At 29.6% G+C, this 23847-nt stretch overlaps 1 long non-coding RNA gene across 1 annotated transcript in view; it reads right to left on the reverse strand.

Moving 5' to 3' along the window:
* The window catches only part of LOC142327544 (uncharacterized), a 181280-nt gene extending 165609 nt beyond the window's left edge, over positions 1–15671 (reverse strand). Inside the window, exon 1 of the long non-coding RNA XR_012757009.1 lies at positions 15597–15671. This is a non-coding gene — a long non-coding RNA (uncharacterized LOC142327544). The remainder of the gene's footprint in view (positions 1–15596) is intronic.
* Positions 15672–23847: the final 8176 nt, after the last annotated feature.

The following is a 23847-nucleotide window of genomic DNA, read 5'->3' on the forward strand; positions in this document are numbered from 1 at the left end:
ATTCCTTCGATAGAATTACTGAGCTGATTTCTTAAGGCTGAACAAGGGATAATGTAAATAGTAACAAATCGAAAGGTTAGTTAAATAACTTAATTAAATATAAGGATACCTTTATTTACAAATCTTTTAAAATTGAGAAAATTTACTGCTGTTCAAGTAAAGTAAAATAAGCTACTTAAAATGTAGAATATGAAAGTCTTAATTAGCAAAATAACACAAAAAATAAATTTTATGACTTCTTTTAAATTTAATCATTAATTAGTTGCACCGTTGTTAGACATGTTATAATAAAAAAATAAAGAAAGAAAAAATAAGTAACATTGATAAAATTCTCATATTTGCTTTTAATAAGATAAATTTTGTAAATAATGCCCACATTTAACTTAAAAATACATAAATTTTTTTATGTTTTTTAACTTAAAAACAAATTTTTATCGCCTTAATATACTATAGATAAATTGATGACACAACTGAATAAAATAATAGTAAATAAACGAGATGATATTTTAAAATTTAAAAAGAAAAATTTCTAACACTGATTATCATTAGTAGGAGTAAATATAATATCGTCAATAAATAACTTCTAAAAAAAAAGCAAAAGAGAGAAAAGAAAAAACTTGATTCAATGGCTGCAAATGGAATTGCAATTGGTAATATGTTAAGAAGCTGATTATGATGATCATGATTATGTTTAAAATATTATCTATATCTTCTTGATTTCATCCTCTTTTATTTTATGATATTTTATTTTTTTTTATAATTCCACATCATAAATTTGGATTCTCTTCAAGAAAAATACTTCTTTATTAAGTTACGCAATATCATTAGTTAATAATATTATATACACAAAGTTTAAAAAAAATAAATAAATAAGAAAAATGTAAGTATAATCCTTTCGTTAACCGGTCAGTGATTAGTTATTCCTAGGTTTTACTGATCAAAAATATTTTGAAATGAATCCGGTATGTGAATATTTTTTTTGAATAAATATATATGTTTAAAAATAAAATAAATTCAGTTATTTTATTTTCACTTGGTCTGTAGAAATAAAATTATTTTACAGAAATAAAATTGGTAAATATGTATAAAATAATTTACTAAATGTAACAAAATTTTAAATAGTTACATTAAAAAAAAAACAACTTTCATTATTATATATATAAATATTTATTGGTAATCTCTATCCATTATGATTAATTTATTATAATCATCATCAAATGGTGTTCTGCCAGGCGGCTGGTCCCTTACGCCACCGCTGTCTCCATTCATTTCTGTCCCAAGCCTTCACCTTAGTCCTTGTAGTTTCCAATTTTCATCTCATCTATTAACTTTGTTCTTCTTTCTCGCTTTCTTCCTTCTAATGATCTTTCCGATGCAGTTGTTAAGATTCCAATTCCTCCAAATACATGTCCTATCACTTGCCTTTTCTTTTGTGTTCTTTCTTCTTTAACCCTGTTCATTACTTCCACATTTCCTACTTTATTCTTCCATCATATTTTCTCCATGTCTACTCTCAAAAGTCACAATCCAGTCTCTCTCCTCTTCCTTATCGTCCATGCTTCACTCCTGTGCAAGACACAATACATAGCATGTGGTTAACATAGCATTTGTCCAGATTTTTACTATATAGTAATTTCCTCTTCTTACAGCAGGCTTCCTTTATCACCGCTAATCTTCCTTTGTATTTTCATTGTGCTCTTGTAATCCTCTGTTAATATAGGCCCCTAGAATGTAATTTTTTACTTTCTACTAATTACGATTAATTAACGAATAACAAAATATTTTCTCACAAAAAGAGCATTTCTAGGATAAAATAAAATCAAAATTTTATTTTCAATAATAATCTATTTTACTTTATATACAACATGACATTGTGTCTGAACCTAACTTTATAATATTGTAAGATGCACGGAGGTGCATGCTAGATTACTCTGGGTCGGGTGTGGACATGTTCAGACCTGAGCATTTTCAGCAGATAATGCTTCAGGGTGTGAAGCAGTGGACTATTATTGCAAATTATAATAGAAAAGTTTTAGAAGAATTTAGTAAAACAGAAAAAACTCGTAGGAGACGGCGAGAGTTGCCGCGGCCTGCAAGGGAATGAGGCGTCGGAGGGTGCCGGGTTGGAAAGGTCTGCGACTTAGTGCCTTGGGGGCCCTCTCGAGCATGAGAGGAGTCGCTCTGGTTCAGTGAGGCCGTGGACACTCCACTCTCGGTGCCTGAGGGCGTTGTTCACGTTTTTAATGATTTTGGCTGACAGTCGTTTGGGTAAATGATAAGTGGTAAGTATTTGAGGTGTGTGTGTATGTGTGTTGGTGGGTGTGTGTTTTGTTTACTCTTGGTGAGATTGTGGAAATTTAATTAACTTTTGAGTGTACGTTGGTGGTTAGTTTTGTGGCCATATTTTCTTGATTGAGGTGCGCTTGTCTTGAGTTGTCTTGATTGTATGAATGTATAAATGTTTGTGGTACGTCTTAGTACCTGTTAGGTATTCTATTTTTTTCTGAATGTTTTTCTCTTTAGGTATTTGTGATGTGCAGTGTGTGCGTGTAGTGGTATGCGTGTCAACGCAGCAAACAATGCAATGTAGCAAATATTAATGGATAATGTTTGCTAGTGGAGACCGAATGTGTGTCTGGGCGCTTATCCCCCTCCTGAAGTAATGCTTTATTATCTGTTTTCCAGGAGGTGTGGTCGCCAGGGGTGGATGTTTAGTCGGTAATGCGCAGGAATACGTACGCATTTTCTGTAATAGCTCGCGGAACCTGTAAGCGAGTCCGACACTGCTTCGGCGCCCGTAAATGGGGTTCCTCCACCTCAAAAAAAAAACTTTATAACATAGTTACGTAAAGTATTAGAAATAAACACAAAAAAAAGTAATCCGTTTGTTCGCAGAAGCAATCCAAGTTTGTTTGTTTGAATGAAATAGGGCATTTTTACAAGCCGCGGAGAATAATAATTTTTTTTTTTTTTTAAATAAAACAAAATGTAAAGGTAAACTCCACATTAAATTAAATTATTAAAAGCAAAATATGGGAAAATCAACAAAGTTAATAAATATGTGGGAATAGTAATGCTATCATTGGTTTAGATAAAGAAGCGAAACAAACAGGAGCTTGAAAAATGAATTTGGTTTAAAAACTAACAAAAAATGTTTACAACAAAAGGGACATCTCGATAACAACCAAAATCAGGAATTGCATTACATTAATCAAACCGGAAGGCCTGTACGCTGCACAATGCAACTTCAGTATGAAATCAAATGAAATAAAAAAAAAGAAAATCTTCAGAAAAATTCTAGTACCAATAAACAATGATGAAAACGAATACAAATTCAAAAATAAAAAGATGTGTACAAATGCAGTGGAACTGAGAAAATGTCACAATATCACAAATCTTAAATTAAATTTTCAAAAAAAGAATCAAAACGAACCAACGGACCTCAGAGGTTCAAAAAATCCTAAAATAAATAAAAATATCTGAAGAAATAGTACAAGCTAGAATAACGTTCATAAAACTGGTACAAGATTTCCAAGAAAAGGAGAAAAAAGAAACCAACAACGTATAGTCAGAAAAGAAAGGACAAAAACAAACAAACCGAAAGAATGAAGAACTATTGGAAAACCTAGAAAGAAAACGTCCAAAAAAAAAGATAAGGGAAAGCAAAGTTTTGTCAAGTGATCCTCAATCTGCTAAATTCGAAAAAATTAATAAAAGTCCTATTAAATTTACATTCTGTGTAATTTACTTGGCCTGTTTCAGATTTAATTATCATCAAAAAATACAATGGTTTTAAAATTTTAAGGAATATTATAAGACTAATATTTAAAAAAATAATAAATTGAGACCATTAAGTTATAGACAACGCCCAAAAAAAAAAAAATAACAATTATAAATAATACCGAAGGGGGTCATATCTGTACCAATAGTAATGTGTGGAGGAATCTGATTTCTTAAGAGTTTTGGGATAGTGGAACTGTTAAGCATTCCCTTTCTATGTGAAAGGTCGACAGATCAAGGATTAGTCATACTAGTTGACTATTAAACAACATTATCAATTACATGATTCTACCTTCTGATTTAGATATTTTGTTGATTCCTAATTAAAAACATAGCTTAGGAAAGCTACTTTTTACGTTAGCTACATGTAAATTACTACTACAGGAATGAGAGCCTATTAAATTGCTTATAGTACTGCAATAAATAAACCAGCTACATACATCAAAAAAATTATCAAATAACTATGTAATATAATCAATCGTGATTTATAAGAATTTTCTCTTGCGAGATAATTTTTTTACTCTGTTTTAAAATCAATATTACAACAGATTAGAAGTATTAGATCGGTTATAATATAATAATGTTTTTACAAATTTTTATTATCTGAGCAAATCAAATTTATGACAAAAAAAAAAATTTAGATTTAAACAGAACGGTAAGTAATATCAGAAACAGTTTTATAGGTAGGAAAAGTGCTAGTGAAACTTCAAAATATATTTCATAAAAAAATAATAAAAATATTATACGCTTCAAAAAAATGCCCCATTAAATATTTTATAAGACTAAAATAATTAAATCACAAAATATTTTTTTTCAAAATGAAAAAATGCAGTTAGAGATACAATAATTTGTTTCATTCAAAAATAGCTTTAAAAATCCCTTTCGGCACGCTGGAAGGTGGAGGCAGATTTCACCGGTGCTAAGTAGGATATAAATAAGAATTCCACCTTAAAGTTAAGAAAAACTTCATACTTACTCAGTACAACAATGGTTTCATGTGAAAAAATGTTTCACTTGTTTAGCATACGACAAGCCCATCTTCTTACAATTCCAGCAATATTTTGGTCATCCCTTGCCGTAACGGTTGCTCATATCAAAACTTTTTTCAGACAAAAGTTTTAGGTAATTTTTAAAGGACTAACGACCACTTTAAACCGATTCGATACTGTGCCTGTTAAGGGAGGTATCATTCTTTTTTGTCTTCGAAATTTTTTCAACCCCCTGGTCCAATGGTTGGTGATATAAAAAAAATTTACTTAGATAAGTTTTACGGCATTATCCAAAGAATAGTAGGAACTTTAGACGATTCGATGTTTTACTTAAGAAAGTTATAGCGATATTTTTCTGTTTTGTCCTCCCTTGCCGTAAGGGTTGGTCATATCAAAAATTGTTACAGACAAATGTTTTAGGTAATGTTTAGAGGACTAACAAGCACACCGATTCACTGGTGTGCCTACTAATAAAGGTATGATTTTTTTGTCTTTGAGCCCCCATTTTTTCTACCCGCTGAGCCAATAGTTGGTGATATCAAAAAACTTTACTTAGATAGTTTTTAGGCTCTTAGGTTACTATCAAAGAATAGTAGGAACTTTAAACGAATTCGATATTTTATTTGATAAGAATGTTATAGCGATATTTGGTTTTACCGAAAAAGTCCCCCCATTTCCACCTCCATGGTCCGATTTTTGCCGTTAACAAACTCGACCAAGATTTTGGCACGAACAATTTGAAAGTGATTGGTCCAAAATTACGGCAGTTATCGTGTCCACAAGAAAGTAAAATATATATATATGTATAAAAACCTTTTAGCTGAAGGTGGTTTTGGTGTACGGGGGATCTGAAACGCGAAGATATGTTGAAATTTTCCGGAAGTCGAATCATCGTACCCTTTACAACAGGTAGCTTTCTTATAAAATCTACCTAATTTTAATTCCCTTTAACTGGTATATTTTCAAATATTTTTTTCTAAAAAATCTATCTTCAGTATGTTTTAATGCAAAAACTTTTTCCATTCGAGGCGGGTGAAGTCCACTCATCTGAACTGATTAAGCCTGGTTAATAAGTTTCTTTCCTTCCTAAAATAAAAGAAGATAAATATTTCCTAAAAGAATTGTTTCAAATTTTGTATCCTTTCTTTAAATTAGACGAGTAAATTTGAAATTGATTGATAATTTAAAAAAATAATAATATTTGTTTAAAGATACCCTTTCATATAAATCTATGATTTTAAAGAAATAATTCTATAACTGTCAGTAAATCATAGTGAAAAATTAATCTTTTACAGATAATACATTGTGATATAACAACAATAAAAAATAAGGATAAATAGTTTATTGGATGAACTTTTGTTATTAAATATGTAAATAAATGAAAACAAAGATAATAGAAGTATTGTGCAGAAAAAGGGTATTTCTATACTATATTTTATTTATAGAAACACATATGTTATTAACTGATCTTATTTAAAATAACTGTTAATTAAAATAGCCTACGCTGATACTTCAAATTAACAGACATGACTAATATATAATATATAATTGAAACTAAAAGTAGCTTTCAGAAAAACTCACTTGGGAACATTATTTAATAAAGACCTGTTGAATCTGCTATTAATGTTGAATAAAAAATACTTTTTGTTTAAATATAATATACTTCTTCGATCGTACAGCTAATCTTCAATTTACTTCAGCTAAGTTTTTAAGGTTAACAGTTTTACAAAGACGCATCTTTATTAATTCATTAGATATCGATTTATAAAGACCTGATATAATACAGTAATTCAAACAAATGGAAGAAAATTCTTTCTCTCGAATTTATAATTTAGAAATAATCTATTAGGTTAAAAAGTAATTTCAAAAGTTATTTTACGGTTACTTTTATTTACCGTAGATTAATTTTTCGTTAATGATACTTACTTTTAATTATCTTCATAAAAATTAATTAAATAATATAATAAAGTATCTAATTGTATTTTCACATAATTAGGATAATATTAAAATAAAAAATTATGAGACTCAATCGTGCTGTATGACTTTGGAATATGTACAGTTTTATGTGTCTATGTTTAACAAATAAAAATTCTAATTTTGATAACTATTTCGTAACACGTTTTAAAAAAATCTCTTTCGGCACTACGGAAGGCGGAAGTAGATTTCACCGGTGCTAAGTAGGGGATAAAAAAAATTTTCACCTTAGAAGTTAAGAAAAACTTAAAATTTATCAATACAACGTTTGCATGTGAAAAATTGTTTCACATGTTTAGCATACGACAAACCAAATCTTCTTACAATTCCAGCAAAATTTTGGTCATCCCTTGCCGTAAGGGTTGTTCACATCAAAAATTCAGATAAAAGTTTTAGATAATGTTTATAGGACTACCGAGCACTTTAAACCGATTCGATACTGTGCTTATTAAGAGGAATAACTTTTTTGTCTTCGAAACTTCATTTTTTCCATCCCGTGGCCCAATGGTTGGCGATATCAAAAAACTTTACTTGATAAGTGTAAGGTTCTTATCCAAATAATAATAGCAACTTTAGACGAATTCGATATTTTACTTAATAGGAAAATTGTAGCGATATTTTGATTTTTCAAAAAAGCCCTCCCATTTCCATCTCCAAGGTCCGATTTTGTGATTAACAAACCCGACGGAGATTTTGAGTCGTTATATTTTATGTATAGATTTGAAAGTGATTGGCAGAAAATTACGGCAGTTATCGTGTCCACATGAATGTGATATATATGTATATATAAACTTTTGAATTGACGGTGGTTTTGGGGTCTGCGGCATGTGAAACGCGAAGATATGTAGAAATTTTCCCGAAGTCGAATCATGGTACTCATTACAATATGTAGCTTTCTTATGAAATCTACCTAAAACTGAATAGTTTTTGAAATCGACTGCTGTACGTCTTACTTTATAATAAGGTTATTAATAAAATTTTACTTGGTAAAACTTGATACAGCTATCATAAGCTACGGTAAGCTTCATCAAGAGACTTCTGAGTCATATTATGACCAAAGTCACGAGTATACTTTCCTACGCTATACGGACCAAAATATAATTCTATTAATGATCGAAATTGAATTATTTAATTTTTTTTAATATCATTTCTTGTACGTAATAATATTATTTAGCTAAAAAAATTTACATTAAAATTTATTATTTAGTGAAATTTTAAATCTCTATTGATTACTGCTAACTGAAATCTGTGTGGTTTTAATTTAAATTATAACAATAAAATTTGTGTAAGACTTAAATAAATAAAAAAATCCATATACTAATAAAACGTCAGTAACAAGTAATAATTTTAGGCTCATTAGATAAATAATTATTTTACTAAAACCCAAAGAGATTTTTCTAGAGCTTATATTCAATGTAACTTCTACACTCATCTCGTAATTTAATAATATCAAGAAAAACATAATGGCGAAATTTTGTTAATAAAGTTAATAATCACCAATTACTCAATCAGTAGAATCGCTCATTTTAAAACAAGAGGTTCATAATTCAACTCGCGGAAAACTGCATGGTTTTTTAAGGCGAAAAAAGATTTTGTTTGAGTTTTACCTAATGACAAAAGCCATACGTTTTATAATGTGTGGAAAAAATATATGACGGAGATATATTAATTCTGGCAATCTGTACATTTTGTTAAATACATTAATCATTATAAGGAGAAAAGGAATGAACTATAACCTATGAAAATAACAATCTTAAAAGTACGATAGACAAATAAAGAGAGATCGATTACGGGATATAAAAGTTCGAAAAACAGGAATTGTAGTGGATAAGGCAAATACAGCAAGACTTAAGATGGTTTGAGCGTGTTAAAAGAATGAATGAAGAGATAACAGAATGGAATATACTGAACAGAGACAAACCGGTAGAAAAAGAAATGAACAAAGTTGAAGAAGATGTTTGTAGACGTATGGAAAGAGAAAGATTAAGGAAGGAGTAGTACTAAATAGACAGGAAAAGATGACGGTTATACATCATCACCTGACCCAGAGGACATTGAAAGATAAGAAGAAATTAGTTACAGATTGTTAATGTAAACTTCTGAGAAGTAAATGAACTGGTAATCACACTATACAATTCACCAATAGTGAACAGGCTTTATAAATAGTTCAGGTTAGCATTGGCAAATCTTAAACCATCTTTAACAGGAATCTTCAATGCTCGTACATAACGTACATATCAAGCACTCATCTTGTTCGATCATGGAAGCATATGTTTTATTTCTCCTTATCCAACTGGTTTGTTACATTTAAATTACTTCATCTTTTTAGCTGTTGCTCTTTATATTAAGAACATATTGCCTAGTTTGTTAAAAAAATGTATTCTTTGAGTCTACATAAACTTAATACGAAAATTCAAATTAAATTATTTGTGTAATGTGTCTTCAATTAAATAATAATATTAAAACAATGAAATGAATATTAAAATAAAATTTTATCTAATTATATGAACATTTGTACATTTATTTGATGAACAGTGAGATGAATTAGCCGCTCAACGTACTGAGTGGCAAGATTCGCACACATTGTTACACTTACATACGTTTTCTCATTTAACTTTAAAAAATAATTCTACTACATTTAGTTTGATTCAGTTTCAAAATAATTTGATGAATTTCAATACTGCAGATTATAAATAGATCTCAGTTTCTTTTTTAAAAATTTAGCCTATAGTAGGAAATTATAAAAAATAAATGATCTATTAATTAATTAATTTTTTTATTTATTTTTAAATTACTTTCCTTATATTTAATTTTATTTTCAAATTTATTTTAAAATGAAATCACTACTACATACTTCATAGTCAACTAGATAGATAAATAAAGATAATCAATAAATTGACAACGCAACACTTGCTAAGAATTTCTAACTGTAAATCAGACTGAGTAAAGAAATATTTATTCTTAACTAACGTAAACAACCAAGTCTCAGCTGGATAAGCCAGTATTCTTGATTTTCCATTAAACACAAAACATTTAACATTGAACTGTGGTTGACATCGTTTCAAGATAGCAACAGTAATAGTATAAAGAGTAGTAAAGATTGAGTACTGAGAGCTTAAGAGGTTAAGCGTAAGAAGAGAGCTTGAGTTACACATCTCTTATGTTAGATCGTGGGCAATTAACTGCAACATTGACGGCAACCCGCTATTTCCTCCTATTGACCGGACTTGACTCGCCTGACTTCTCACATTCAACATAAAACTGCTCTAACTTTTATACCGCATTTCTCATGGTAGACAACAGGACTGATACGGTCTCATCATTACTTTCCTTCTTCTTTTTCTTACTATTATTACTATAGTTAACATTATTTATAGTATAATTGCACTAATTACGTATATTTATAGCAGCTCAGAGTTAAACATATAACTTAGATATGACTAACAGCTATTGTTAAAACTTTACCTACTGGAACCATCTACATTACTGGAATTGAAAAAAAAAAAATAATTAAAGGGTAAAAGAAATTACATCTAATTACTTGTCCTCGTATACCGTACTTTTAAGAAAATGTATAACATATAAATACACCAAAAAAAATATATCATTTCTAAATTAGGAAATTTTACCAAAATATAATAAAAATAAAAGAATATATTTTTAAAAATAACCATCTTTCTATTTTAAAATATTTTAAAAGGAAAAATAGCAGGAGAACATGAAAATAAAATGAAGGCAAGTAGCTAATTAAAAAATAAATAATACTTCAACATACAAAGAAAAAAAATCAAGAAATAAAAGCAGAAAGAAAAACAATAAAGGAACGAATAGAAAGAAATGAACTAAAAGATCCTTCAGTAAATTAAACTAGAAAAAATAAAGAAAAAGGGTTAGAAAGAAAAAGGTAAGCTGTATAAAATAATAAAGGAATAACTGAAAACTAAGCAAAAAGAAACTGAATAAAAATATTTTAAAAAATAAACAATAACGTGAAAGCGGAGAGAAAAAAAAATGAAGAACCAGAAGAAAAAGAAACAAAGCAGCGAAATATAAAGTTAATTTAAAGAAAAATAAGCAGAAGAAGCAAAGACAGAATGGATAAAATGAAAAATAATAAAATGGACGAAAATAAAATATAAAGAAAGTAAAAATATATATAATTAAAAATAAATAAATAAACAAGAATTATGTATAAAATGTACAACCAAAAAGAAAAGAAAGAACAATAAGTAGCACAAAAAGAAAATAAAATAACTACGGGAATGTAAGAAAAGGGTTAAAGAATTTAACAAAAACATAAATAGAAACGAATGAGAACACTGAACAAAAATCGTAAGTGAAGAAAAATATTTCAGTACATGTTAACAAGAAAGTTACAAACCTTTACAATAATAATAAAAAAACCTAAACTGAAATGGACAGCCAAACAACCAAATAAAACTAATATAGAACAAAGAGAAAAACTGAAAAATAAATAAATAAAATTGATAAATAACATAAAAGTAGAATGGGAATGGTAAAGAGAATTCATGAGTACAACAGAAAGAAAGAATAAAAGAAAATTAAGAAATAATTCCAAAAAATAAGGAAACTACAAATGGGAAGACTAAAAGACGTAATCTACAATTTTCAGAACAAGAGGAATAAAATGTTTACATTTTAATGTAAATTGAACTAAAATGTAGGAAAAGAAGGCATATAAAAGTGTAGAACACAAATAAAGGCTTTAATCGAGAAACTAGTAAAACAAAGTGTACCACCATATACCCAGTACTTTTCAAATTCTATCTAAAAATAACAATGGAAATAAAGGAAAAATTTAATTTGAATAATTATGTAAGGAGAAAAATTTTACGATTTGCTGATAACATCAATCTTTTGAGTTCGGTCTATCATAAAACTTATTGATAATCTTCATTCTACTTTAAGAAATCGTTTCAATAATGACACACAAAAGTATAGATTTTTTTGGACAGTGAAAAAAAAAAATTCTTTTTGGTCAATTCAATCTTTCTGTTAAAAAAATACGATTAAGTAAAAAGTAATAACTGCGGCTTATAGTTATCTAATCTCTGATTTAGATGAATGTTGAAATATAAGTAATTTAAAAAAATGAAATAGTTCAAGAATGTAAAATTATTCCAAACGCATTAGGCTTAATGTACGCGCTTTAGAAATTTCGTAATAAAAGATAATTCCAGCGTAGATTTTTAGCGAGGGACTTATTCATTATGACTTTCCCTTCACTTACAGGAATTAACTGGGAGCACATCACATAATAAATACACGTCCCTTGCAAAAAAAAAAAAAAAAAAAAAAAACAAAAAAACGTGAACCAAAACTCTTATTAAAATAAACAAACGAATTACAAAATTGTTACGGGTTCCGAACATGATTGTTTTTAATCAGATTTTATTAACGATTAACACAATGTTGTCTTTAAAACAAATTTTCGGTCTTTTCTCTTATGCACCCCGCACCCAATTTTTTTTTTTTTTTTTTTGTTATTTCATGGAAATCGCCGATCTCCTTGATGGAGTGATAGCGTTTCGGCCTTTCATCGGAGGTCCCGGGCTCGAATCCCGGTTAAGCATGGCATTTTTCATAGGCATCAAATTCTATTTCCATATCCCACGCATAAGCATCACGCTTATGTAGTGATACTATCAAGCTAAAAGAAAAAAATGATCGTCAAATTAAATGCTTATATAATGGAGTAGTTAAGAAAATTTTTTAAAACTGTTACCTGTAATGTCTGTACGGTTTGTAGGTAAGATAGGAAACTAGTATTGTCTAATTGTACCCAATGTTAATAAATCGTTGTTTATGCACAAAAATTAATGTATCTTCATAACAATGTTATTCAAAATATTAAGTTAGTTTTAGCTATCGTGTAGAATATGAACTGTATGAGTGTAGCATAGTTTGTACTTTATTGGTTACTTTTCTCCGTACAAGTCTGCTTTCAGATGACCTAAAAACGCAGTGAAACTGAAATTAAAAAATGGTAAGTGAAAATTTGCATTTTGTTAATATTCTACTAACGTATATTTCTTTGTGAAGTTAAGATGATATTTCGTTAGTTGCCGTGTAATAGTGCGCTGAGAAGCGTTGTTATGGGTGACTAGACTATATGAGCTGAAACTACTCCTACTTTACTGTAAACTCCTAGCTCCGAGTGGAATAGTGCTAGTCTTATATTTGGATAGTCGTAGTTTCCAAACACAGCTTATATGTGGGAAAAAATCGGATGGGGCTGTGTCGGGGCGCATGGCAGTTGATTTAACGTGAAACGTTACAGACTTTGGATGAAGTTCCCCCGAGCTACAGACCGACCAACTTACCTGTAGAGTTAAATGGGAGAGCCACCATCGTAATTTTTTAACAAAACTGAGTCTCCAATTAAAGGTTTTAGTTCCTTAATTTGGCCAACTCTACAGATAAATTGGTCGATCTGTATGTCAGTGAGTTTTAGTATATTGGATTGAAATAAAAACGAAATATTGACTGCGTATTAATTTTAATTTTAACATAAAACAGGTACTAAATGGTGCATAATATTTACTTCGACTAATATTCGACGATAATTTTGTTCAAGATTGGTCTGTGATTTGAGAAGTAAGGGACATAAAGCATAATAAGCAGCGGTAGAAGTGCTCGCGCCGTCGGCGTCGTTAACTGAGCGCGCCGTTCCAGCTTTGCGACGCTCCCGAAACACTCTCACTCGCCGGCACCGGACATTGGAGTACTTGTGCATGGCCCGTAACCTTCCCTTTCCGACGATATGATTAATTTATATTTCCGGCTGGTTTTAGCACGGGCTGAGGCTGACATATTGAATTTTTATACTTTTTTACATGTTTACTTAAATTTGTTACACATATATATATTGTCGAAAATACATTTATTATTACTTAAATCGATCTATCTCAACAAACTCTAAACAAAAACACACGAATCAGCGCGCTATCACGTCTAAGTTGTGAGCTACACTGAATGGAAATGAGCGAGAACGCCATTGTTGGCCTATCTGCGCTGTGCCCCCTCCCCGCCAACCCGTTCACCAGTGACTTGTATCGGCGAGCTGACCATGTAAGTTATAAAATGACACCACGTTTACGTCTCTGGGACTAATAGTTAAGGAGTTATTAAGACAGGACGATGTAGACCCTTTCGTTACGCTACAAATTTCTGTTCTGGTACCCGTATGTTTCGGTGAGATTTTAAAGACGTTTCATATAAAAAAAAAAAAACAATTCTTAAATAATGCATAAAAAAATAATGCGAAGAGCTAACCAGAAAAGACTCAAACATTAAAACGGGATTTTAAATGTATGTTTTAAATTTAATCAAAATCGTGAGTAAGTCAAGATAACATAACCTATTCAAATTTCAAAAGGCGTATTTTGAATTTTTGTATCTTTGAGACAAATTTAATTTTTATTTTATTCTGGTTTACAATAACGTAGTTTCATCAAAATTTGAGGTGAAACACTAAAAACCAAAATTACTGTAAACGTCTGTTATAAAAGTACCAAACAAAAAAAATTGTTACAAGAGTTTTAGCATCTTAACAATCGAAAAAATATAACTTACATATTGCTAGCAGTAATATAATCTAAGCAGTAAATTTTTTCCCCTGTTTAGCCTCCGGGAATCACCGGCAGGTATTACTTCAGAGGATGAATAAGGATGACATGTATGAGTGTAAGAGAAGTGTAATCTTGTACAGTCACAGGTCGACCATTTCTGAGATATGTGGTTAATTGAAACCCAACCACCAAAGAACACCGATATCTAGTATTCGAATCTGTATAAAAGTACCTGCCTTTACTAGGATTTGAACGTTGGAACTCTCGACTTAAAAAACATCTGATTTGCGAAGACGCGTTCACTACTACACCAACTCAGTGGGTTAAAGCAGTAAATATTATTTGATGTTAATATAACAGATATTAAAACTGCTATAATATTTCCTAGTTGCATATATATATATTTAGCTGAAAAACAAAAGGACACGATCACAATTTTCGACGTTTTAGAATTTTTATTTCGGTTTTTGTAACATGATATTTGGTTTTAAAATTTTTGAGAAGTAATTAGGATTGCAGATAATATTTAAAAAAATATATAGCTAATTCTATGTAATTCATGAACCTATAAAAAAATAATTGAATATCGAGAATAAACAAGAAAAATAATAAAATTTAAAAACACTACTAGAATATCAGACCCATGCTGAAAAGTTAATAACACATATACCTAAATATATATATTAAATAAAGAAGTTATTAATTAACGTAGTTAGATTGTATGAAATGTTGAATAAATAAAAGGTAAATTCTTCAAAATAAGTTCTACCCGACTATTAAATCAAACAAAATAACAAGGTCTTACTTTTATAACAATTCATTCAAGTCTTAATGCATAACACGTACACACATATCAAACACAAGTACAACTAGAAAGAATGATGATGATAAATTAACATTACGCTGCCATTACAGGATAAAGCAGTTGTATCAATAAACATGAAACTAACCTAAAATAGTTTAAAATTCCTACTGAAACAAAATCATATTTGCTATCTAACTCTTATGAAAATACTTCGTTTACCTGTAAATTTATTTCCACAACATGTATTAACACAAGACAAAAAAGTAAGTGTTTTTCAAAAAATTAAATTAGTTTAAATAATGTACATCCAAACAGATAGCTAACTGTTTAAGAACGAAACAAAAACGTTAAAATTTTGTTATAGTTTTATATTATTTTATGTATTTATTACTTATTTAATAAAATAATTAACTAAAAAAACTAAATTGAAGAAATATAAAACAAAAATTAACATACCTTTAATCAAATTTTGTTAAAAGAATACACTAACACAGCGCGTTTATAATCAAATAACGTAACATGATGACTGCCTTCGGTTAGACTAGTTAATAATACTACTACAAGTGAGACGCCTGCGCAATACGCAATTTCGTGTCTATTACATAGTCGAGGAACGTACAACGTCTCTGTCTGCCGATATATCTATCGAACATTTAACAAACATCAAAGGCAACATAAGCCTACAGTATACACACATACAGTAAATTATCTTACTGTTTAATTTTGAAACTCCGTTTTATTTCTTAGTCTTAATTTTTATTTGTTGCTTTAACTTGTCCATGAAATACAACTTATAAAGTTTTGACTCTTTCAACTTAAAGTGTTTTATTAAATAACAATGCGTATATTTTTAATGTTGTCGAGAAATTTGTCGTTTATTCTTAAAATACAAAATAATTATTAAAAAAATTACCCGCAAATTAAAAACTACATTCACACTCTAACAACCACTGATTGTACCTAAAAAATTTAGACGATTTGATTATTATGAATAATAATTTCTTTTCTTTTTTTGTTATGGTGAGCCGTAAGTACCGGATATCTAAATACGGGAATGCACTTGTTTTTTATAAATCTCAAGTTACCCGTTTTTCATATAGGTACTTACACAATAAATTTTTAAATTCTATTTATTATAGTTAATGTATATTATTATTCTTTTTATTTGAATGTTGAATCGTTAACATTCTGACACAGATTATTAAAAACACGTCTGCTATTAGTTCAAAACTTTCTTTTTACATGGAAGTTTTCCATTTTCTATATGACATGCACATTTTGTATCAGCTTTGTTACGGATTATAAGACGATTTGTTTTAGAATGCACAGTGCAATGTGGCTTCTCAGAACTGTAAATGTTACGTAATTGAATTTAGTAATTTATCGTTTAAATAACTCTGTGTTAAAAAGCAACGAAATGAAATTTTGCATTTCTGTAAATAAAAGTAAACGAAAAGAAATAAAAATTAGTTTATTTTGTGTAACAACAGATCGTAATTTTTTTATTAAATGATTTACCAATTATAGTTTATTATTAGTTATTTGATGTGTTTGAAGTAATTTGCTATTTTACGTTTTTTTTTTTTATTATTTTAGGTAACATATTTCCTGCATTCTTATATTTTAAAATCATTGCTCTCTTGTTACATACTTTATGTAATGTAATTTTTGAAGTAAAAAATGAAGTAAAAAATTACTTTTATTTGCAATTTTTACGACTAAACTATTTTCAATACATAATAAGTAATCTCGGAAGCGTTAATATGCTATCATACATACAAAATGAATTTACAAAATTTAGGCGGTTAAACTTAACAGATTTAATTAATGTTGAATTTCTTCATCCCGAATTTTAATAATTATTATACACGCTTTTTGAATATTAAATAATCTTTACCTCGACTGTATGACCAGGTCTTCGTTCAGGAAATGGCTGAATCTTCCATGTAATGACCCCGTCCCTTTTTACTTCATTGTGCGAAGTAAAGGAAGATCGCGATAAATTTCGGTTTTCAAATTTCAACGGAAATATCCATTTAGACCATCCCTGAATCCATTTTGACTAGTGTCGACGTGACATCGATGTACGTACGTACATACGTTATCTCGCATAACTCAAAAACGATTAGCCGTAGGATGTTGAGATTTTGGATTTAGGACTACTGCAACATCTAGTTGTGCACCTTCCTTTTTTATTGCAATCGACTGGACCAAAAATGTCCGAAAACACGAAATCCCCAAAAAGTTGGATTATCGGCTTTTTCTTAACTGCAGTTATAAGCCCTTTTTGAGAGCTTTTCAAGTATATATCTAAGTGGTACTTATCATTAGTTCCTCTAATTGTAAAAAGATTTTACAATAAATCATAATTCAATAATAACAATTTTTTTGTCTTCAGTCATTTGACTGGTTTATTGCAGCTCTCCAAAATTCCCTATCTAGTGCTAGTCGTTTCATTTCAGTATACCCCCTACATCCTACATCCCTAACAATTTGTTTTTCATATTCCAAACGTTGCCTGCCTGCACAATTTTTTCCTTCTACCTGACCCTCCAATATTAAAGCGACTATTCCAGTATACCTTAATATGTGGCCTATAAGTCTGTCTCTTCTTTTAACTATATTTTTCCAAATGCTTCTTTCTTCATCGATTTGCCGCAACTCCTCTTCATTTGTCACTTTATTCACCCATCTGATTTTTAACATTCTCCTATAGCACCACATTTCAAAAGCTTCTAATCTTTTCTTCTCGGATACTCCGATCGTCCAAGTTTCACTTCCATATATAGCGACGCTCCAAACATATACTTTCAAAAATCTTTTCCTGGCGTTTAAATTAATTTTTGATGTAACAAATCATATTTCTGACTGAAGGCTCGTTTCGCCTGTGCTATTCGGCATTTTATATCGCTCCTGCTTCGTCAATTTTTAGTAATTCTATTTCCCAAATAACAAAATTCTTCTACCCCCATAATCTTTTCTCTTCCTATTTTCACATTCAGTGGTCCATCTTCATTACTTCTACTATATTTCATTACTTACGTTTTAATTACTTTTCGTTCTTGTTTATTTTGATGCAGTAGTTCTTGCGTAGGACTTCATCCATGCCGTTCATGGTTTCTGCTAAATCCTTTTTACTCTCAGCTAGAACTACTATATCATCAGCAAATCGTAGTATCTTATCTTTTCAACTTGTACTGTTACTCCGGATCTAAATTATTTTTTAACATCATTAACTGCTAGTTCTATGTAAAGTTTAAAAAGTAACGGTGATAGGGAGCATCCTTGTCGGACTCCCTTTCTTATTACGGCTTCTTTCTTATGTTCTTCAATTATTACTGTTTCTGTTTTGTTCCTGCAAATGTTAGCAATCGTTCTTCTATCTCTGTATTTAAACCCTATTTTTTTTAAATGCTTAATATTTTATTCCAGTCTACGTTATCAAATGCCTTTTCTAGGTCTATAAATTCCAAATATGTTGGTTTGTTTTTCTTTAATATTCTTTCTACTCTTAATCTGGGGCCTAAAATTGCTTCCCTTGTCCCTGTACTTTTTCTGAAACCAAATTGGCCTTCTCCTAACCCTTCTTCCACAATAACAATAAAAAAAAATATATGAAAAAATATTAAAAGTTATTAATGAAATAAAATTCTTTGTAATCTTCGTTCAAAAAAATGTTATATATGTAATTTAATAGACGTACAAGGAAGTCATGTGGTGTCCACATCAGATTTTTCCGTGCCTGTGTTCGTGATATGGTACGCCCGCCTATCTATATAACTGTGTTTCTTTCCTCGATGACTCTAACGTTCTGTCTGTCAGAGTTGCTGCTAATTCTACTTAGGTGAATGTTAGGATCGTGTTCGCCTAACGTTTTCTTATCATCAGTGGGTCTTTTTATTTATCCAAATACCAGCGCGCATGTTCTCCGGAAGTTTTACGAGTCCTGAGACAGTTTTAAACTTTGTGAATCTTCTTTATGCGCAGCTTCTCTATCCTGGATTGCTTGAAACATTCTATAGCTGACAGTGACTTTGTGGGGCAAGTTCATGTGTGAATCAACAGTTCACTATCCACTGTTAATACTTCGAGAGATCGTCAGTAATAGGTTAAGGTACGTTGCAGAGTTGGTTGCTCTGTAACTGAGACTATTCCTCATGTTATCGTGAGTTCTGAACTCATGGAAATGGAATCCGCCGACATGATGCTATCATGCTATCGTCGGAAGCCGGATATCACCGCTATTAAAGGTGATACAACAATTGTCGTTGATGTGCAGGTTGTGACTGAGGCTGTCTGTACGACAAACATCATCTACGAATGTGCGAGTATTATGCAACAAATGACTCCCTGCTCGATGTTATTAATGTTTTCTTCTCTGTGACGTCGGTTTTCTTCAAGCTGCTACGTTCTCATAGCGGGGTATCTGTTCAAACCGTTCGGATTAAGATCTTCCCGATAGACTGCATCACTAGAAGTGTGCTTCTGGTAATAATCATAAGAGTTTTGCAGGTTTCCTCAACTAGCTTCACCAGATGGTCCGCCATGATGACGCACTACGGTAGGGCGTGGTGTTATATTCCACCGACCAGAGTTGGATAAGACTATGAAGAATTTATTTTCTAATTGTTATCTGATAATTCTTAGAAATTATCAAAAAATAAGCATAAATATAAATATAAACAACTATGAATTGGAAAAAAATTAATTCTAAATAATATTGAGAATAAATAATGAATCAATAAAAAAAATTTAATCCCACTTTGAAAAGTCCAGTTGGATACTTTTTTACTAAAGTGTGTTATATAACATTTAGACTTTCAACTCGGACTTACCCTACACCCTGTTCCACTACAGTTGTATAAATTTGGATAAAATAAAACTCTTTTCTAGAAGAGCAGCTAACTCAATTGTTGAATTATAACTTACAACAATATTTTAACCAAAAATAAATGTTATTTTATGACAATAGAAAAACTGTCAAAATAATTTTTAAAATTCTAAAAGGTAATTAGAAACTGTTATTCAGCAATGAATTGCCTCTCGTTACTAATAGAATTTCCAAATAATTTCATTACTGTTTATTCAGGACATTTCTTTTAAATAAAATGCGCCTTGATTTATTTACACATCAAATTAAAATTATTTATTTATTATTTTTTCTATCACTAATTTAATTTCCTTTCTAATATTTAACGGCGCAGTATTTCTTAAAATTATATATGTAGAAAAGTATCATTAAAAAATCAAAAATATTTTTAGGATAAATTTTTTTTTTCTCTTCGTAAATCAATTTTTATATCCTGTTCCTACCTTCCTCTAAATAAAATTATTACTTTAATGAAATATATATGCTTAATGAGAATTAAATTATACTATTGTTCAAATAATAGCTGAAAATATCCGCTTGATATAATATATTAAATCCTATATGATAACTCTTATCATTATAATCATTATTATATTATTATTAACGTATATTAATAAATTAATTATTATATTAATTCCGAATGTTGGTTAAAATCCTGTTGTTGAAGAATGTAAATCCATCATAATTGTGTAAATTTGCTTAAAAACAATACAAATCATTGATTGAAAATGAACAATAGAACAAAGAAAAATCAATATATATATATATACACACGCGCGCGCGAACACACACATACGATTCTATAATTCTGTTCTTGAAATCCATGAAAACGTTTAATGTAATATTTTAGAAATGTTTTTGATCTCAAAAAAATGGAAAAAAAAAATCGACGACTTTTCCCCCACATACTTTTTAATAAAAAAAGTAACAAATTGTATAAATTTGTCATTATCAACTTATAAATATTACATATAATGTATATTTGATATATTTAATCTATAATAGGTTTAAACCTGACGAATCTTCTTGTAAAAAATCTATATTTCAAAAAAAAGTTTTCTGTAATATTACGTATATGCTAATATGATCACTATTCATTTAAATATTAATTATTTAAACATTTACAGCTTATAAAAAATTTTAAATTGTGGATATATATAAACTGTGTTCTACAACAGTAATGTACAATCATTTTAAACGACAAATTATTCCTTAACTTGTTTGACTATGTCTAGTTAATAAAATGACACTTTTAAATTGATTTTCTTTACGTTTTCATATAATAGATTGGTTAATGTATATTATTATTTGTAATTTTTCTGTATGATTGTTTATTTTGTTATTACTGAACATTAATATTACCGTTGTGTGTTAATGAAATATAGATTACTTGTTATATTCTTAATTTATATATATAATTTTAATTTATTTATTTTTACAATCTACGAGTAGCTGTATAAAAGATATCATTCAATAATATGTAATAAAAATTATATAACATATATTAATATTATTATTATTATTTATGTGATGCAGTAAACAAACCGGAAAGTTTCCTAACGTATATAAACAGGTTTGGGGACATCTAAACTTTTGGTCATCGATCTTTTTTTGTATGATTAATTTTTTCTGAAATAAAAGTTTACGTATATAAAATATCAAAAGTTTATATATATAAAATATAAATGAACTATAAATATATATAAAATATAAATAATAAAGTTCAGCTTACCAACATATATTACTTTTAATTTTAATGTTAGTATATTTAGGTATTATTTTATAGTTCAAACAGTTTTTGTTTAATCTTATATTTGCAATAGTTTTGTTGTTAATTTTAATTTTAATTAAAGAATTTCATTGTCATTATATTTTGTTTATAATTTGTTATTTTGGTAAACTTTACACATATATGTTGGTAAGTTGAACTTCATTATTTATATATTATATATATAATTCAACAACGGTGCTTATTTCTTTCTTTTTCCTGTTTAGCCTCCGGTAACTACCGTTTAGATAATACTTCAGAGGATGAATGAGGATGATATGTATGAGTGTGAATGAAGTGTAGTCTTGTACATTCTCAGATCAACCATACTTGAGATGTATGATTAATTGAAACCCAACCACCAAAGAACACCGGTATCCACGATCTAGTATTCAAGTCCGTGTAAAAATAACTGGCTTTACTAGGACTTGAACGCTGGAACTCTCGACTTCCAAATCAGCTGATTTGGGAAGACGCGTTCACCACTAGACCAAACCGGTGGTTAACAACGGTGCTATGTTGAGAAAACTTAACCTATATAAATATATTGTTGTAATTTTACATATATATATATATAAAATTACATTGATTGTTGAAATATATATACTTCCAACTACATAAATTATATGTATATTCAGTTGCAATGAATTTAATTTTTTTGATAGGAAATATATTTAATTCACAAATTACCAAAAATAGCTGAAGTAGTCCTAAAATCAATTAGATTTCAGATATCAGAATTATTATATTAACTTTTTTTTAGATTATTCCATTATTTCGTTATCCTTTCATCATAAATTTAATACCTTCATTTCATATACTATTGAAACTGATAAGTCATTTTACTCCCTTTAAATGCTTCGTTTTCAGTGTTTGCATAATATTCTATCATAAGCTTCAGTTGGAACTTGAATAAACGGGTTGCAGCACAATTTGATACTTTTGCATACTACAAAATTCTGGTTATGGTTAAGATTGCTTATTTAAAATCCTTTACATGTTATGGTATAGTTTTTTAATTGCTTAAAGTAAAGTAAGTTTTTACAGCATATGAATGAGTTGATAAATACAAAATTATTTACCATTAATTTGCTGCCTTCATCTGATTGGAAAATCTGTCCATTTCCTGGAAGATTATGAATGAAATGCGTAGAAGGACTTTCAGCTTTTGATGTTGGGTTATTTATTCTTTGGCTGTGGTACATTTGTGAGTAGATTGTCCTTTCTAATCAACCGACATAATCATGATTCCTTTATTTCCATTTCCAGTTATCTGGATGTAAGTCTTCCCTGCCTGGCTGACCCAGAGGATTCCATGTAAATTTTTAATAATTTACAATGGTTAACATTTCCTGTATTGTTCTTATCCTGGGTAAAATCACGCTGATCTCCCGATTCGTTTTATGATAGGCGTTCATTACTTCGAGAGAACTTGAATTTATTCATTGGTTGAGTTTGCCTCATGTTGGGGTTCGTTGCCTCATGTTGGAAATCTTCTTTTCCAATCATTAAACTCTTTTACTTATCCTAAATCCCTTTTTCTTCTTTTCAGAATGTTCTGTGAGTGTAGATCTAACCCTACTACGTACATGCTGACGGCTGACGGTGTCAAGACTTGTAAAACCAGTTCATGCTTTACCAGGTGGAATATTTACCTGCGGACCTGAATAGACTTACGGTTCGTGTCTGGTGGCTATAAACAACAACTGAATTGCAGTGGCAGCTTGTAGCTGAAATTAGTGGTGGTGCTGCTCCAGAAAAATTTTTTCTGGGCCTCTTCAAGGCCATGGTTAAATTATTATGCAAAATAAAAGAAACGAAAAAAATGAATCAAATAGAATAGCTGGAAGCAGGATAATAATCTAATTCTACACTTTATCATTTTGAAGAATATTGTATTCGGTTTAACCGAATAAATAATAGAATGTCAATGTAAATAATATTTTTTAGCATTACTAGATAGCCGGCCTCTGTGACACTAGTGGTAGCGACTCGGCCTTTCATCCGGAGGTCCCGGGTTCGAATCCGGGTCAGGCATGCCATTTTCAAACGCTAAAAAAATTTTCATT

This window comes from Lycorma delicatula, chromosome 7 (assembly GCF_047948215.1).
Source record: "Lycorma delicatula isolate Av1 chromosome 7, ASM4794821v1, whole genome shotgun sequence".
NCBI classification, from domain to species: domain Eukaryota; kingdom Metazoa; phylum Arthropoda; class Insecta; order Hemiptera; family Fulgoridae; genus Lycorma; species Lycorma delicatula.